The sequence below is a fragment of the Diuraphis noxia genome, unplaced genomic scaffold, assembly GCF_037042655.1.
Source record: "Diuraphis noxia isolate RWA-SAM2 unplaced genomic scaffold, SU_Dnox_SAM2 contig0003, whole genome shotgun sequence".
NCBI classification, from domain to species: Eukaryota; Metazoa; Arthropoda; class Insecta; order Hemiptera; family Aphididae; genus Diuraphis; species Diuraphis noxia.
In genome coordinates, this window is record NW_028301713.1 from 63,866,082 (window position 1) to 63,887,241 (window position 21,160).

The 21,160-nt window shown below is 34.6% G+C and overlaps 1 protein-coding gene across 2 annotated transcripts in view; it reads right to left on the reverse strand.

Moving 5' to 3' along the window:
• sona (sol narae metalloprotease) overlaps positions 1-16,426 on the reverse strand; it is a 53,834-nt gene extending 37,408 nt beyond the window's left edge. For both annotated transcript variants that reach the window (XM_089222169.1, XM_089222170.1), the window contains exon 1: positions 15,844-16,426. The gene's annotated coding sequence lies outside the window, so the exon portion shown is untranslated. The remainder of the gene's footprint in view (positions 1-15,843) is intronic.
• Positions 16,427-21,160: the final 4,734 nt, after the last annotated feature.

Sequence of the window (21,160 nt, forward strand, 5' to 3'; positions counted from 1 at the left end):
AGAGCATTACTATATATTTATCTACGTAAAACGATCAGAAATCCTTACTACCCGCCTCCCGCGTACTCACCTTATATGGTTAATACTATAAATATACTCGGCAAAGACGTTTCGAAAAGTGTTCGCCTTGTAAGAAAAATCAGTAATTATGAGAACGGGCTGTTATTATTATTATTATTAAAGCGTATCAAATTCAAATATGCTTTGTAGTATTCACGCACATTATATACATATACTGTTTTCGTTTTAAAACCTGCTACCGCTCTGTGTGCGTGTGCTCGATAAACATAATAATAATATGATATGGAAACAATGACTCGTAAAGGACAATGAACAGATAATATGCTCTTTATACATTATAAATTATTACACACATAGGTATATAGGCTTCGGGTTAGGTACTTCATAATTTTTCGAACACACATCATGGCATAATATATAATAGGATCTTCAGTCCAGTCTTCACACACAAATGCATACACGTTTCAAGGGTGCACGTATATAATTATTACAATTTTATCATACAGCACACACACACACACACACACGCATCACATTGATTGTGTGACGTAATAAATAATACCTAATGATAACATAGTTCAATACCTATATAATTATAATCATCGTATAAACACATAATATCTGACATTTCTTAACTTGAACCCATTATATTCTATAGTGAAACGCGTGACACACTCACCGTTAAACCCGTCAGTGCATGGTGCATGGGACCCGTTAGTAATTTCTTCAAGTATCATCTACCTCCTACTTACATGATGTTTTATTTATTTATTTTTTTATATTTGCTGGTTCAGTGCCTATAATGACTGACCGATAGTTTTCTCAATTTTTCGTTTGATTTTTTATGGAAATCGCAATGCGGCGTGGATATCGTCCATCACATCACATGGCGGGGGGAAACGTCCGATATCGAACTTCTAGTTGGTTTCTGCAAGTTACAAATACGTATATACAGTGTTCGGACGCGATCGCCGAAAGCACACATTTCTGGCGCAGATATTCATGTACAATGCCTATTATACTGATATACTTGGACGCATGCTACTCATGCTAGTCGCCAGTGATTCTATATAGATGCAACGAACTCGGCGAGATTCACGGCCGGTGCGAGACCTTATATAATCATAACTTAACGATTATTTTATTAATATCCACTATTATATTATGTATAGGTACGAATTCGGTAGTCAAAATCGACGACCGTGTGACTCGATACATATAATATAATAATATAATACAGCAGCGGCACCGGTATTCGTATACATCGCGTCACCGTTGTCTGTTTGCTCTGCTGCTGCCACTGCTGGCACAGAACCAAAACGAAAAAGTACAAAACCTACCTGTATACACAATAATATTATAAACGACGTTCTGCCGACGTTGTAATATTATTATTTTGGACTAGGTCCAAGCCCGCAGACGTGTATTTTTCGTTTAACACGTTTTTATCGGGATCCCGTGCGTCGCACTGTTCGTCCGCCGGTCCGCTCGACCTTCCGTCTCCGATGTCTGCAGCAGCCGCGCACGGTGACTTAAACGTTTGTACATACGACACACGCAATATTATACTCACGACATGGTTTATAATACACGTATATGTATGTTAAGTATCTTCACGAAAGAAATTATGGTTTTTACATCGCCGTATATGCAACGATCAATCGGCGGACAAATTGCGTGCCCACTGATGCTGTACCGCCTGTACTTACACATACTATTATATATATTATTATATCCTGTAAATTCACATGTTTGTGCCCGCACGTGGTCTACCAGCTGCTGTATGATGTTGCATGATTGTTATTGTTAATTTCAAAATTTTGTATTTATATTATTGCGGTGATCCTCCAACGTCTCAAGTATTTTTTGTATGATATGAATTTTTTTTGCAGGTTGTTCTCTCCTGCTGTTCCAAATTTAAAAAAAAGTAATTTTTTATAAATATGTATTTGTTTCACGTTTCTTAAATGTTGATATAGCCCGAAAAAACTTCGGTACAACTTTAGACATGAGTGTAATATAGCAGATGGTATATGTTATAATATTGTTGGATTTGACGATTTGCCGTAAACGGGGATTTATTAAGTGGTTATACTAGCTAGATATACGAGGACAATCATAATAGACAACCTGTAAACACGCAATCATCTCAAAATATTTACATACAGATTCTTGTGCGTCGTATCTCATTCCAAATGTAAAAACGACATCGGTGTGGTTATTATATTAATACCCCACGAATATCGACATTAAAATAATAATAATACGTTTTCCATGAGGTTTTACGAAACTGTTTCAGCGTCGGAGCACACAAAAGGTGGTTAGATTTCCATTTCAGACTTCATCATCATGCACATTAACTATAGACGGTGACCTAGTGTCCGTGAGCTCCAATTATAATTTTCCTCCCGTATTATATATATTTATTAAAAGTAATTTATAAATTACTTAATCACCTCCGGTCTCATTGTATACGTTTTCGGATGATGAATGCTTTCATTAGCAGTAACAATAGTGTTGTAGATCAGCGGTATTTATATATACATGTGAATATTATATATAAGTATTTATAGACCAACAATTACGACTGCAATGGCCGGAAAAATGTGTTTCATTGGCAAATGGTGAAAATATTATTACCGGCTGATTAATCGTGTTTACTGTTTAGCAAAAGTAAAAAATGATTTTCAATTTACAGTGATTTATATTCCAAACAATGGAAATCTTTCACCGATTGACCGCAAACATTACATATTGTGATTGTTCGTTTCGATGTAACACATTTTAAGACACGTTATTACATATTAAAACAAATGACTAGGTAAGTATCATTTGAAATTATCGTTATAATAATATGATTTTACTGCGTATCGTATTCATTGTAATAAAAATTAACTAAATAATGTCAAAAAAACAAATCGCGAATAACTCTCATGTGTAATGTTACAAGTTAATTTATTGCAGCCATCGAAAACTACGGCAGGTTTTGTCGTGATTTTACATAGTAAAAGTTTATTACCTTATAGTTTATTATATTTTTGTGACGGTGACGGTCAGAATCAGCGTAATTAATAAATTGGTAAAAAAATGTAATAATATTCAAATCGCATAGATCCTGCATTACCCACTTAAACTTTCTAATTAAATCAGGCAGTTTGTTTTTACACAAAAATGGATCGCAGAGTTTTACTTTTATTATATTATCTATCCCTACTGTAGGTTGTATAAAACGTGAAAGTTGTGTGTGCGTTTTTTTAAGTGTAGTACCTAATGTAGTATTGCATTCACAACGTACGAAATTCGATAAATTATATTAACATTTTTTTTTTTTAAGTCGATACTAATTAGTTTATAGCCATTATTATTGTGTTAGTATATAAAAAAACGTCTGATTGGCAATAGTCGAATCTAAAGAAATCCTTTCGTGATGTAGCCGCAATTATCATCACGAAAGAGATGAATAAATGAACAAAAAATAACGATTAACGGCCAGTGCGTGTGTACTACTAACGATTACCTATATATACAATATACATATTATATATAAATATAAAGTAGGTACCTACTATAAATACGCGTGGTTATGTGTTGCTTAATGTTTAACTATATTATCAAATTGGTCAAGGAATCGCATGCGAGGTGATTCGCTCGTCAATTATTATTATTACGTTATTAAAATGCAAGTATTGCAACGTATTATCAATCGCTGTATAATCGACTTATTATCATTATTCATTGGTGCATATAAAGAAGACGACCGTAATTTCAAAATTTCAAAATTTCACTGGCACGTCACTAAAGCATCATTATGTCATCATGCGTTTCCTTTGAGTGGAGTAAAATGTAAAAAAAAAGTTGAAGTTAGAATGTTAGAAAAATTATATAAATATCGGTAAAGACGAAGAGTTATTGTATTTGTAATGTCAAATTTTGCTTTAAAAGGTGGAGATGGAAAATATCGAACTGGTCTGGGTAGACAATTAAAATTTTATTATTCAAAATGAAATAATCGTGGCCAATAAATTGTAATTATTATTAAAAAAGAAATTTAGCTTTGCAGATATTATATCAACGCATGCAATGCTTGTATTTTATGAACATATATTACGCGCAAATATATCCATACGATTATTCGAAGAAGTTGTTTTGATTTGTTTCATATAAATAAAAATGTATCGATGTATTATATGTATGAAGCGTAAGTGTACAATATGTATATTATGTAAGTGGTAAGTCCTATACAATATATAAATAGGTATATAAGAGATTTATTTTAGTCGTGCAGCGTCAATTCGACATACGAATAGTGTGTTACTACGTAAAAAAACAATTGGTATAACGTTTTATTTTTATTTTTTTTGATAAACTAAACAGTACCTACTGCCACCAATATTTTATTTAATAATATATTATATCGTATGGATGCCATGGTATGAATCTCTGACAGCGTGGTAGAGTGTGCGTTGCTGATCAAGTGCCATACAAAAAAGATGACGAAATGACATTATTGTTATATTTTTTTTGTACGATTGGATAATAATGCGATATAATTTCAACGCGCGGACTGCACGTGTGATACGGATAAACGATCTCTCTCTCTGTAATCTAATCGTATCGATACGGCGTCGATTGAATTTGGACGGACCACGAAGAGAAATTGACATGAATGAACGAAAAATCGTGGGGGAAGGACAAAAAATAATTCGTTTTTCCGACTGATCGACTGTGTACTAGGTATATAGATGAGGTTTGTGATATAAAACAACACCACCAACAACAATAATAATAGTATATAACGCTACGGCCGACAGAAAGGCTCGAAAATCGGTGGCGAGACACGAATAGGTATACGCGTACCTATATAATAGCCTGCTGCTCACGTATTACACTTCAACGCGTTGCGGCGACGCCCTTTAAGCCGACACACACACCACCAGCGGCTCACGAATTCGAAAACCGTATTACACAAACTCCGTGTCGTCAACTTTATCTTTGTGTTGATATAATTTATACACAATACCATTTACAACTGCAGCAGCCAGTATATAATATATGCGTGTATATAGCTTATATACCTATATAATAGCTGGCATATAAGACGCGATATTATAATTACATTATTATTATAATATCAGTTGTACACACGAATAATCACAACAGTCATGACCATAATATAATATGTGGCGCGTGCGTTTTTTTCGTCCGTCCACCTGTTGCTTTCACTCTCTCGCGCCGTCGACGCCTTAGCCTGCCGTGGCGCGCGCTTATTCCTGTATACGCGAGAAATGTATATTATATACAGTTGTCGACGTTTTTACTTTCTAGCCGCTATATAATAATACAATAACATAATATCGTATTATAGCAGCAGCGTTATAGCCGTCTGGAGGGCACACACGCTTTTGACCATCACGATCGCCTTCAAGGTCGTCCCACCGCACCGCGATATATATCTTTAACTATAGGTATGGACACACACACACACACGTATATGCGCACTGCACACGACGCTGCAGCCATACCGCGAATAGAGAAATGTGCGTGGCACTTCCGATTTCGTAACTATTTGACCCACGCCGGCGACGGTATAGAATTTCTTCCCGGACGACGACGGCCGTTATTAATATAGGTACCCAATAATAATAACATGCACCATGACGGGTCGATTGTTTTCAGTTTCGGGGGCGTCGGCTGTTCGCGATGAGAAACCCACTGCGGAAAACATGTCACAACCCCATCGATCGTGCAAAACTGGCCGAGAAGCATTTCATCTGGGACATTGTTACAATACATATCTGAAAACCATCGCGGCAAACCGGTCGGTCTCGTCGTCGTGTCCGGATATTGTTATAAAACGTACTACACTCGTGTTTATGTGCGTTTACATGTACATAACGCCTATTATTTTTATGCTCTTGTCTTTCTCATGCAAGTCGTCCGTTTTTCTCACTGCAGCGAATGAATTATACTGTAATGCGTATTATAATGTACCAACAGGCAACAGCAGAAGCATCAGTGAGCCGTTTTCTTGTAGTTTCACCACCGCCGCGCCGCCGAAGACTGAGGCTACAGCCAGCACCGAGCTAAATAAAGAATTATTAGAAGCGTTCGAGAATTGTGACACGCGGGCGTTGCCGTTTCCACTGCTTAAAATAATAGATGACTGAGCGACAACAAAACGAATTGCTAGGAATTGCTGGAAAGACACAATTATATCGATAATAGTTGTACGGCAAACAATTTTTGAAAAAAAAGGGTACTCAAACAATATCGAGTTCTCGAAATCTTTTTTATCTCCCGCGATCCAACGTGATATGGGGACAAAAAAGTTGGTACCTACATGAATTCGGATTTTCAACAGCAAATCACTTACTGTATTTGGTACTGAAGAAGTTAAGACTTTGAAAAATAACCACAAACACACCCCTGTTGTATACACTTATAATACGTGTACAGACGTATGCGACGATATTTATCTCTGTTTGTTTTTCGGGCTCGGTCCAGAAGAACGAGTGGATTATGTCGGAGAGGGCCCGCGTAAAATTAACCACTTTTCATGCATATTACGAGATGTGTATAGGACCCGACAGAGGTAGAAGATTCTTCGTAATGGTCGTCGTCAATCGCCATGCGTAATGAGATCGTTGTGGCGCGGAATTTATACACCACGATTTGTATACATTTATTATACCGCGAAACATATCTGATATCTCGACGAACATTTCGTAGAAATTCTCTTTCGTGACAAACGCTCAAAACTGGATTTGTTAATAAACGAAAAAAAAAACGTACTGAAATGGTAACCGGTAATGAAAACTGGAAGACAATTCTTGTTTCAAAGTTCAGACGACACTTCATTATATTCGATTGGTGATTGTTTTTTTTTTTTTTTATTACTTTAAAGAGAAAATACGTATAGCGGTTGAAATCGAAATCCGCACGGTTGAAACTGTATAAGTTGAACCTATAATTAAGTGTCGTCATCACAGTCGATATTATATCATTGTGCGTTCTCTGAATACGCATGCGCAGAACACCGTATACAATATTATTCACGTTCTTAATAATTATTAATGTGTAAAACATAACATTTTAACATACACCGTGGTCGAACGCGCAGTTTTTTCGTTTGTAAATATAACATTATAATTAGTGATCTAAATATTATGAGCGCGAGTGCATGTAGGATGTCCGGAGTGAAAAACGCCTTTCAGCTGCAATAAGTGCGGTAAATATAATTAGTGCACGTTGAATCTTGGCGCCAATAAACTAAAATAATTGCAGCACGCAGTAGCGCAATATTATAATAATGTGTATAATATATATACTTCTTTATCATGCTATATCCGAAATCGTTTTCGATCGGATCGCGCAATGATGCTGCAACAGATGATCATATTCCAGAACGTTATTGTAAACGTTGTAATAATGTTATTAGGCACTACGTAAAATACTCCTGTCAAATCGCTTCGATGGACGTTAGATGTGTAGATATACGCAAAAGTGCAGTTTTGCGTTTCTCGCGCGTCTTCGATGGTCGAGGTGAAAGCCACGCGCGCGGAGATTCAAATTTGCTTGTAAAATCTTAAAATGCGTGTGAATACAAAAAAACAACAATCAAGACAATGTTCATTATAATCAGACACTATCTTCTCGATGAATTTTAGTATTTCAGTTCTCGTCCGCAATAAATATCTGCGGTCTCTCACCGACGACTTATACAAGTCTCTATTTTTTTTATGGAAAACAAATGAGCGAAATATGAGCGAGTGAGTTGTATTTATAAAAATAACATGATCAGGCGGTGTTCTATTATAGCGTCGTATTACAACATAATGTTATAAGCTTTAAATTGACAACGATTTATAACTGAAAATCATTGATAGGTAATCTCGACATACAAAATGAAACAAAATGCGCGCATACAGAAAGCCTGTCTAGGCTGAATAGATATTTGAAATTCATAATTCCATTTCTGCGGTCCGTTCTGCGGTCGGATTTACTGTCATTGTACCATTCGTACCTATATGGTCCTCGCTTAAACTGTAACTGTTTGTGCGAACCGTGGTGGTGGTCGTAGCAAGAACGTTGTGCGTTTGCTTAATTTTTTACAGTCCCGAGTGCATATTTAGATATATATATATATCATTATACACATTGCACATACCATTACTGAAGTATATAGGTATGTATATTTATTTGATTAACGCTGTGCATATACCTATATATAACATACGTTGCGTGGTTTATAAGTACAATATATATACTGCTGTGCCGACTCCACGACAATTTATACGACCCTCCGTTATATATAGACTATATAATTACATGGTATGTAGGTATTAATCATAAAGATTTATCTGCGCGTACAGCATGCATAAATTATACATGTTATGTATTATAATAAACCACGAACTGCATGGGAGGGGGGATCACGAAAATCACAAATTCAGATGGACGACTACGACCTAGCTATAGGTGACGAAATCCGACACAGGAGTCATCGAGTCGCGGGACAAGACGAATAATATCCTACATTATTATTGTTGATGTAACTGCAGCTGACAGTTGAAATTATACGTCGACTCCAGCAATCAAAGTATATAAGCTCGATAGTATGTATACATTAAATAATATACCTACTGTATTGTGTTTTGCAGTTCGACGTGGGGGTATTATACGCGTCTCATGGGCTGCGAGGTCGGCGGCCCATTTTCGCTTTGTACAACTACACAACTCTAGCCGCGAAATGTCATATTATTATCATTATATTATCGCTGTTGTTATTATTTCGGCGGACAATACAAAGGATATCGTATTATCAACCGTGAAACGCCATATAGCTCCTGGCAGCAGTCGCGCCGGCCTAAGGTCGTTTCCCACAAGGACAAGGTGGCCACAGACCTTTCGCACAACGCTCGTATCTATATTATACTCTATGGTAAATACAAAACCATTCTTAGGCATGATACGGCTATTAATTGCCCTGTAATTATATCGGTACACAAGCTACCGGTCGAGTTCGCACACAATAATATTATTGTTGTACACAACTGCGGCACCGCCGTTGTATTGTACATTGTTCGGCTTTCGTCGGCAAGGTTAAACGGACGGACATACACGAACGGGGAAAATAAAAAAGTAAACCGTTCCCCTCGACTGAAAATGCCGATAAAACACTGACCCTTACAACGCTATCGTTACACAACACCGCAACAGTAACTATACACATATAACTACGCTATATAAGCATATAGACACCGTATTATATGCGCATTATAATATTATTATCATATGTTTGACTCACGGTGCCTTGGCCATCGAGGGTTTTAGAACTTTTAATACACGTGAGATATGTAGGGATCTGGTATAGGACACACCGTGTTTTTTTATAATAAATATAATATAATAAATTCGACAACACAATAGTACCCAGTTTATACGCTTGGATTACAGCAGTTAGAAAAAAAAACGGTAACGATGTTGTGCTAATATTATTATAAACACGAGCGCAGCAAAACAAAGTGTATACATGTCATATGTGTATTTGTTGACCGTCAGCTGATTATTATTTAACGCGATGATTATAGTACCTATGTTGGAAACGGCCGCAAAACCAGTTGTACCGCGTCGGATAATAGCTATATAGTATATAACTTTTATATAAATTGTATTAGAAAGTACTTCTACTTATAAATGATTTTTCGAACAGCCATAATAAATTATTTATTATTGTTTTACACTCAGCTGTTGCATATTATTATACAGACCTATATTTATTAATGACTGGTTGGAGAATATATTATGAATTATGAAGTGTACGATTTGATCCGTGAAAAACCATTTGTGATATTGGATTAACGACATAAAAAAATATATAGGTAAACAAAGTTTTTATTATACTATATATGGTGATACATATTTTGCTTTGATCACGATCCAACGATTATCCGTAGATGGCACTATGTTAATAAATTTGATTTCGGTTTTTGCCTTAGCTCTTCATTATATTATAGGTACCTTACCTGTAATATTAGTATGACGAAATATTGTTTTGCCATCTATTAATAATTGTACAGTTTTAAAATGATTCACTATTATTTTGATTGCTATAATTTTTTATATTTAGGTATACAAAAATAAACTTTTTTAATAAAAAACATTTTCAAATAGTTCTAACGTTTAAAAAAATATATAAAAAGTTGAAAATTGGATTTAATCAATAATTATTTAAAAGCAATTATTTAAAATTTGTTATTTTAGAGGAGCAGAAGTAAAATTAAAATACTGTGGTGTACTATGTATATAAACTTAATGATGTAGACTATATCATACAAATACTCATCTAGCTATTACACAATATTATATACACAATTCTCAAAAGATTACTCATCTTCCTAGTATAATTTTATAAATACTGATTGACTGATGGAAAAAAAAAACGTAACGAATATAGTAGGTATTTAGAATAAGTTTAGAAAATCTCTGAAATCCACTTTTCTTATTATATGTTTGTAAACTGCAAATTGTCAGAATCCAGATGAAAATAAAATCAATCGTGGTGTAACCAGCTGTGTAGTATTTGACTGTATACTAACTATTATTGTCTGAAGATCAATGTAAATAGTACAATTTATAATATATTATATTATAATAGTTATATCTCCAGCAAATAATTAGTTATCTTTAGTTTTGATTTCGCTGTTGCGTTTGATATTGTATGAATGATCAAGTGGTTGACAAACAATATAATTAGTTTCGTTATAAAAACATTATTTGTATTGAAAACAATTTAAAAAAAAAACAATTGCATCGTTGGACATCCGCGCCGATATCCGTCTGTGTGCATTGCAGCCGCTGACTCGTAACCTGCGCAACTCTGCGGGCTATCTCGGACGCGGTCACAAGAGTACGTAAAAATAAAATAATAATATAAATAATATAATTATGAAGTAATACAGATCCGCCAGTGCACAATGCTATTATTATTAGAAACCACCGCCACCGGACATCATTGTGGTTGACACACATTATTAAATCCACACCCGCGGGCCGCGGCGGTGGCGCAAACAACATTTTTGCCCACTTTATCCTCGCCAAAGCTCACGACATAATAAATAGATTACACTATCATCACGGTGTATTATAATAATTATAATAGGTTAGCGATATTTAAAAAAGTTATGAAATTTAATTTTTTAAATGTTTATAGAGGTTACAAAATGTGATTCCGGCATTTATACATTATACATTTATGCAGTCGTTACTGTTGTCACCCTCAATTATTATGTTTGTTGGAAAAGTCCGAATTTTCAACTTGATTTATGATAATTTTGATGTAAATATAAAAATAAAATATTTAAGCAGTTCATACTGTTTTTAGTTGTATGCACTTGCAACTTACTAAAAACCGTTTTTATTTCATTTTATTACCATTAAACGATTGAATTTACCCAAAAGTTTTAAATTTCTTTTAAGTAGTACCATATATTATGTGCAATGAGATAAAAAGTAAACATTTAATAGTAACGTGACAAAATAAAATAAAAAGGTTCACCGCGTTGTCTACAGTTGTAACATGGCGCGTGCCACGGACATCACGATGTAATAATAAATAATAATATAACATTATATAATAATTAGGGCACGGATTTTAATGCTCTAAAAAATAAGACAAATGCCATTTCAAAACTTTATTTAACGATGCAATAGACAAATAACGAAATGCTGAATAACAACAAAGATTCGAAATAAAAGTTTTATATATTTTTGCTCTTAGGGCAGACAACTTTCCTATAGTCTTATGTTATTGCAAAGTAAGGTTTGTACTGTGAACAAAGATGTAAAAAAATTGCAAAATGTCTGGAGACGTGTAAAAGTTTTACACGAGTTTGTTTGAAATTAAAAACGTTAAACCAGTATACGTAAGAATTCAAATGTATTTAATAGTGGGTTGCAATGGGGATCACGCCGTATATTATTATAATCATGTGATAATTACTAAATATTACTTAATTTTCGGCGTTTACTACTCGTCTGCGTGCTGGAACCATATGCGATTGCCTGTGTATAGCAGCAACAGCTGATCACATAACAACGCTGTCGATCCGCGTAAATGCGCTTGGCAAGCTAACCTTTGGTTTTGGTATCGTAACACTCGAATGACCCCCGGGAGGATATTCGGTATTTATCCGCTGCGGCAGCGGTCTAAGGTTGGCTAGGTATTTGGGTTGTAAATTACGACAGCGTTCGGCTCCGTGCAGTCGACAATCCTTCGCGACAAATTTATATATAATAATAATTCATAGATAATTGTGAGCGTGTAGGTAACGGGCCGGGGCCGCTCTCGTTAAGTCCAAGCGACGACTGTGCACAGATATATATCATATTATACAATGGTAATAATGATAATAATAATAATCGCATTGTGTAAGCACATAATCATTATATCCGCCGTCGTCACGTAGTCTGACGGTAATAATATTTTAAGCGTTCGTCCGGATTGACATATTATATTAGGTACCTACTACCTATTATAATTATTTCGATTTGACTGTATAAAAGCTATGATATAATATGATATAATATGATATAAATATATAATAATGTATTTTTCGTGTGTGATTTTTAGTTTTTACGTTAATTTACCGAGGACAGTGCCAGGGACGGACCTACATGGTTCTGCAGTTTTGTAATCGAGAGTTGTAAGCCGAACGAATTATGAGAAATTAATTTCGAAAATTTTTTTTAGAAATAAAATGTAAAATTATTGCACGCTAACCGTGCATGTCCGTTTTGTTCAGCGTACACAACTCTACAATACAGTTAAGATTATTATAAACGCGTGAATGTTATGTTATATACGATACAATATAAACCGCAACAAGCAATGATGTTGCGCGGCTGCAAACGTAAATTATATAATATTCCATAACTTTAAAAGTATAATAATAATGGTAATGGATTTTACATGGTGTGTCAAAACAGTTGGCCCGGTACATGCGTATTGACAGATCGACAAAAATGTATATTATAGACATGGGCATTATTTATATATAAACGGATATTATATATTATTTTTCGATTATTTTTCAGACACAATAATAGCGTATATATATATATAACCGGCGACCAAACAATTATCGCATAATAATTCGTCGGACACAACACCAAATCTATTGCGAAATCGTTAGCACACGGCAATAATATACAGGAATGTCTGAGTAAACCTACATATTTATCACATAATATTATATTATATACTATACTGGTATATTAAACCACCTATATATTAATATGTCCGCAGCAGTCCGATTACTTTATTTGGATCAAGGTGAACGGTCATCGTCGTGATCGCTGACCGCCCTCCCCTCCCTTTACTCCCGTCCGTTATACGGACCTAAAGTATAATAATATTTTGAACACACTTCCACGCCGGGACTTCCTGCATTGAGAGTTGCGAAATTTTCGGACACGGCGACGTAGAACGAACAGTTTTTTAAAATTCTATCTATGCTCCTGCAGCAGCGATTTCATAACACGCCACGCGTCCGCAACTGACGCGCAGCGCCGTTCGCTTTTTTACACCATTAACCAGAAAATTATAATAATAATAATAATAACAATAATGCAATGTATATAGGTGCGTAATACGGTGTGCGACTCAATCCGGATGACCGCGGATCGGCGATCAACCGTTAAAACTACGACGTGACGGTGATTATGTGCAATCCGCATAATATTATAATGTTATAGATAGGTAGTATATTATAAGTACCTAGTTCATACGCAAAAAATGAATTATTTGCTTTTTTCTACTTATTGTTTGTTTGTTTTTTCTTTCGAGGAAATGACGTTCGCGCATGTGATAAATTCGAACACTATAGCTAGGTATCCACCTAAAATCCACTTTTATATATTATTATTATAATTCCGATTTACTTTCCCTCGGTGCGCGACGGTGGCTTAAACGCGCATTAAAGTAACAACTACAGTTCGGTGGAGATAATTAAATTTGTGTCCGATCCGATTTCGATATAGCTGCCGAATAAACCGTATATATATGCGACTTTCCCGATAAGACGTTTTCACCGGCCGTTTTCGTGCGTGTGACGTATGTCTATATATTATATTATATACATATACCTACGTGTGTATGCAAATGATATAATTGCCGTAGGTACTATATAATTATAATACGAGTCGTCGCGTAAAATTCAATCCACCGATATAAAAGATCTGAAGACCTGCAGGTTAATATTATATATGGTCCGAGAAATTCGGTTGCCCATTAAACGCCGCAGCACCAAGTGGCAAATCCTGCAGATATATACTTATCCACGAATCATCTCCGAAAAAAAGTGTTTTTTATCGCGTCTTATCGCAGGGTAAAATAATCACAATAACCGCGAAGCCCCTAAATGTTTCTAACTGATAACGTCTGAAGACTAAGCAGAATTGCGTAGGTAATTACATCTCCCATAATAATATTATGTTATAATAATTATTGTTATATCGTCGCGAGATTAGACTTAAACGTGCGTAACTGAAATTAATGACAAATTCCGGCGTTGGTTCCACATACGGTGGCGACGTTTTCAGTTGTCATTATTCTTTATTTTTATTGAACGGCACTCGTGGCATTATCGTTTTTAGTAGCTATAGTCGTTACGAAATATTATTATTATTATCATTATAATTTTTTACCAAATACAAATATGATTTCTCCGCTTTGTCCGACCACAATGACCGTTGATACATTTTCTCCCACACTGTATATTTATCGTATATATTATTATTTCCTTGTTCGCCCACCATGTTTACTTTCTTCCGAATGGTTTTGTCGACACGTTCAACAGTATATATACCTAATACCTATATATTGACACACACCGGGCGCCTAGTTGGTTATTTAATATTTCGATATTTATTTTATGATATTATTACTAACACTGTTGATTATAGTCTTGTCGCGATCTATCAGAGTAAACAATTATTCACCACCCGACGTGGTTTTCCATAGTTTTGCTAAAATAGTAAAATGTAAAGGATTGTGATGGTTTTTATACTTTGTGAATTATAGTTCTAGCTCATTTGGATCTATAAAATCATAACCATAAGGTGAATCTAAAGTAGCTTATTTTTTTATCACCCTTCAAATAACGTTTGTCAATGAATCTCCGACAGATACGTTTTTGCCCAATGAAATCCCTACGGTTTAACGCCTATTTCTTCGCTAAAAGTCCAAAAAAAAAAAACGATTTTCGTAAAACACCAAAACATATTTTATCAGCATAGATCTCGTGCACACACAACTTTGGTAGAGTAATTCGGTCCTATAAAACTTTGTCATTAATATTTTACGCCATGTACGTTTCCTAGGGCGGCCCGGAGGTTAGAGGAAAAAGTCGTGTGCAAGATGAGCGACCGCGTTGCTTGTCGGGCGGCGCTTACGTATACGGCGTACACGTGTAAATTCACTTTCATATTTCACGTACGGGGAAAAAAATCATTGCGCGCGCCTTTCTATATACGTTCGAAACAACAACTTTTGCGCCACACAGTCGTTACGTAAAACTCGTCTGAAAACTAGTATAATAATAATATATGTAGGTACGTCGTATAATATTATATTGCGATCGGTTTCGATTTCGCTCGTACAGACGATATCACAAACATATATATGTGTATCAATACTAAATTATAAAAAATATACTGACTGTTCCGACTGCACTCAAAACACTACACAGGAAAATGCTATTAAAAACATTTCGGATCGCGTTTGTGCGCTGCAGCGGATTGTGGATATAAAATGGTACTTACTCGTTTCACTGTGGCCGCGGTGAAACAGGAACGAAATCCGAAACGACAGGAACCGTCGTTGACTCGAAAAACAAAACACAGGACGGTGAACGAAGGAAAGTTTCGACGAGGACTTAAGATGACGCTTTAAAACAAAAAAAAACTTCAGCGCTTTGTCGCGGTCGCGCGACCGTTGTCTGTGTTACGCTCTGCACGGTCGAGGGTAATCCAGAAAGACCAAACGTAAAAATTTCAAATTATTAAAAAAAAAAATTCACGAACAACGCGATATGACTGTTGTACGCACCGTGTGGACCGCTTTCACTGTTCTTCGGACACTTAAATATTCACGTATTTCGTCGGTTTAAATTTGGTGCTCTAGTGTATGCGAAGTATTAATATATAATTATTATTGTCGGCAATCGCTATGTTTGATAAATTGCCTGTAAATCTATAGTCGGGGATTCGACGAGCACCACTCGTCGTCAACTCGCGATGGCTACTGACCGTGCCGCCGGTACAATGATATATCGATGTGAGGTCCCCCGGGCGTCGCGCTCGTCCGTGTCGTGTTCTCTCGACGACCCTACTGCTACAGCCGCCGCGGTTGCTGCCGCTGCTGCTCGGGCTGCTGTTGTTGCCCCGTCCGCGCACGGCGTGCTCGCGTGGTCATCGGTCTCTCCCACTCTCCTCTCACTCGCTCACTCGCGCGTTCTTTCTCTCCCCCTAACGCCCTATCGTCCGTTTCTCCTACTCTTGCACAACTCCCACCGCGGAAAGCGCCTTATTGCATTAAGCGCGTGCAGTATTGTAGGTATTCTGTACGTAAGTCACGCGCCGCTCTCGGCGAATATTCGCAATTTTTCCGCGGTCCATCAAATTCGATAGATTAACGACATTACGCTATTATCTGCATTATAAGTAATTATTGTAGTTATGAAAACGCGACCGTGGGTTTTTATATAGGTGTTTATACCTACCCATATTATAATCCGCGTTACGAGACATTTTTCGTCTGCGAACACGACTGTCCATCTCATCATATAATATTATATTCGCTGACGGTTTAACGATTTCAACGATTATACTCCACCTGCAGTTGTATTCGAATTTATAGAAGCGCGGACCGGTGAAGTGTCTGCAGGGTGACTCTTTTAATGATTTTTGATTTTTACAAATTTCAATTTTGTATTATTTCCTGATGTCACGACGCTCATATATTGCACGCTAATGACCTTTGATAAAATATACAGTAAGAATTTCTTCCGAATTAAACTAAAACATAAATTGTATTAATATACATTCGAGTTAAAAAAAATTAATTACTGTAGTTTTATACCTATACAAACATAAACTTAAAAATAAATTTATCTAAAATGTACCAATAATAGGCGCGTGTTGTTCACTTTCAGCGCTTAAGTCGTGTATAATTAAAATAATAAATACATGGTGCGTATATATACAACTGAAATGGAAAAAAACTTAAAATTATTGTTTTCTCCAATAATACATTTTGTATGAGATTATTGTTACTTCGAAACAAATGCACTGTAGTACAAACTACAAAGTATCACACGTCAACCTTACGTGAAATACTAATCACACGGTTTATTCTAATAATTATATTCCCTTTACCTTGCAGTGTTTTATGTTGCAAAAAATTACTGTAATTATCAAACATAATAAAGCATTTATAAGTATCCAAAGAATTCCTTATGCTATATATAGACCATAGTTTATGTATTTTGGTATTTATCATTGTTATAAGTCACAGGTTAAAGTACACCTATGTCCTACGATCTACATGACTATTATATGAATCGATACTTATTGTTGAAATATAGTAAATTCGAAATAGTAAATACCTATATAGAGAGACTATACAATGCGTTAAATCGAAAAATAATTATTCAATTAAATGAATAAACACGTGTAGGTATGTTATAAATTGTAACGTATACATTTGGAGAATGAAATGATCAAATGAATACGAATTTAAAAAAAAATTTGAAATCCCTTTTGTTCCAGTTAAATCTAATGAATTATTAAATTAATTAAATGGATAATTTAATAAGACAGCATACATTATGCAAATATAATATAATAGGTTTATTGTGGTATCTATTATAGGTACATAAACATGAAATAAATCATTGTCGTAATAATATTGGTTAGTAAAAATCGTCTATTCAATGAACGAAAATATAATACAACTATACAACTAATACATACGTCATACGTGTTACTTTTATAGTTCTATAAGATGTTTATGTAATAATAACATTATGCGAATAATAGTAATAATAATAATTCTCTGAAATTAAATTCGAAAGCAAAAAGGTGATAGTTTCTCGATAACATTTATTGAATATTTATAAATGCTACTTCACGATAATTGATCTTACATATATAGCTATGAAATTTTTTTTTTAGCCGAGCTATACTTTTACGTGCCACATGGACCAAAAAATTTCAATGCAATAAATACTAAAAGCAACAACTGGATATAGGTTCGGAGTGTTTTTTGATTGAAAATATGAAGATATTTATTCTTTGTTGAAAAAATAAGAATAAACAATAATGCATTAAAAACTTTTTTTTTAAATAGCATAGAACCATTGAGCATTAGTAAAATGATCTCAGTCGATCATAAATACGCAATAACAAAAATATAATTTGAGTTCTTACCTTAAATTCGTAAGTTTCCACGTAGATCAAAGTTGTAAAGTAAAGTCTGAAGCCACATCGGAGTAACGCATAATATTATGTTTATAAAGAAGTGTTTCAGGTGGTTTCGTGACTGTATTCGCCCCTATCTGCATGCAGAAGAATGTTGCGTTTCAGCTGTCAACTATATTGCAGTCTATCGGCACTCTCACTATAGATTTACTAATATTATATTGTAGTCTGAAACTTGTCATAGCGAATTTGGTTTTAGATACTTAGCAGTTAGCACGAACGTAAAACTTGACTTTAGCTGTAAAAAGTAAAAACATACAGACCTTATATGCACTGTCGTATACGGTGGATAATTATTATTATGTAAGTCTATATACATTTAATTCGGGCTGCTTTAGCCATTAACGCGCCATCAGCGAGCATTACTCCGTTTGACGATGGAGAACGATTGATCCTATTATGCAGTCGTCTTTATTCGGTCATCTTTGCATTTACGAGAAACGGAATAATGATAATATTATAATAAGTGCTGTTTAGGTGAAATCCGACCGTCGTGCCGACCGCCATCGTTGTTTGACGACATTCGCAAAATTCAAGTGATGTATTGGTACTGTCCCTCGTTGAAGGTCATATATGCAACGTACTCGTACAAGATGAGTTGTAGGCAATATCCTCGAGTCTAATCACGTGGGTCATAATAATATTGAATTACACTTGTTGCAGTAATGACTTGATTCGAATAATATTGTTGACAATTGACATAATTATTGTAACGCACATTGTTGATGTTATAAAAACATATCAAACAGGTAACGATAATAATATATGCCATTGAGTTTAAGTTTTTTCTCATTGTTTCTGTTGTGTTCACCATCCGTTTAATGAACTCTATTATCATTTGTGGATGTTTATCGTTTATTTCATTCAAATAGAATTAGGTACAAATAAAATTTTGCACATAATATATTTGTTTTTTTTTTTTTTTTTTTGATATAAATAAAATTGTTGTCTAAAGTCATATTAAATTATATTTACATTTTGTTTACGATATAACTACATTTAACTGAAATTAAATTATATAGTTAAATTGAAGTCAATAATACTTAAATTTGATTGGGGGCCCAACACAATGTTGCACTCTTATCTGTTGTGGTATGTGCAGGTGCTTATTTATTCATATTTTTGATAATATTCTACACTTAATGTTTAATGGTATAATCCAAAATACACGATTCACATAATATGAATGAATGCCAAATGGTTCAAAAATGACAAAATATGTTATATCTTACTCATATTTATTTAGGAAGGGACACAATTTTAATCTTTAATTACATGGAATTTCACAGTTTCAATACTTGAAGAGTTTATATAATAATAATGCACTATACCTTCTATAATATGTATGTATTGTATGTATTGTACGTATAATTTATACTGTCAATCCTTACATACTTAAATCATTTAGCAGTGATAATTTATTATAATTATAATATTGTTTCCCGTGTCATAAATACATAGTTAACTTAAAGTACATTTCAAGCTATTATATAAGTCGTGTGTCATGTTATATTGTGATTGAATGCTACTTATTTGGTATCGTATAATAATCATGTTGTAACCGAGTGTACCAAGAATTGAATACAGCTAAACTTTTAAACTTTATTTATTAATAATAAAAAAAAATAGCTAAACTTTTAAACAAATGTGGTTACCTATATTATAATTTATAATCACATAGTTACCACGGCACGAGACACCACGTAGCTGTGAATCTGATTTTAAAGACTTATAGTAAACAATTGCGACAGGCACAAAAATAACATTTCAGCGTCAGTCATGTTTTATTGGTATTATATTGTCCGGTGAGAAAAATCAGCAACGTAGTATATGGACCGCAGTCATCGAGGAATCGGGTCACTAGCAAACGTGGTTAATCGCAATAGGTTTTCGGTCTCGAAGGTACAAAACTGCAGTGGTCATCGATTGTTTTCTCCGCGTTAATATCACGCCATATTATCTTCATGAATTCTTTTGAGATCTGCAATGGCCGGCGCTCGACGGAAAACTTTATTATAAATCATGAATTACTGTTGCTCAAGGAGTCGAAACAAATTAATATAAAAACAAAAAAAAAGTACGGAACACGGAAATTGCAGGGTATCGCATTCGCACTGTACAAAGAAACAAACGTCATTTGCAGTGTCTAGAAAGAACGTCGCTTATGAATACACGATCACACGTTATCGTTTGTGTTTAGTGAGAACGTCACTCGTTTTTTTTTTAGAACACGAACAACGTTTATTTGAATTTGAACAATTTTTAAGACGCTCAATTTATTTACCATTTAATAAATATATGTTTAAAATATATTGATTATAATTATAATTTATATAATAATATAATGATATTTTCATTTTATAAAAAAAAAAATTTTAAATTAAATGAATCATCCAATGAATAATAATACATTTATCCTTTCGAAGAACGTGAACGTGGATGAATTCATTTTTTTGGTGAATATTCCGAATTCTGATATTTTGTGGTGCTTGCCGCAATAATCGAATAATCTTATCAGTAAGTTATTGCCCTCAATCGTACACATCTTGCAGATGACATATTTCGGAGAAGTCACAGCAACATCGTTTGAAATTGACGT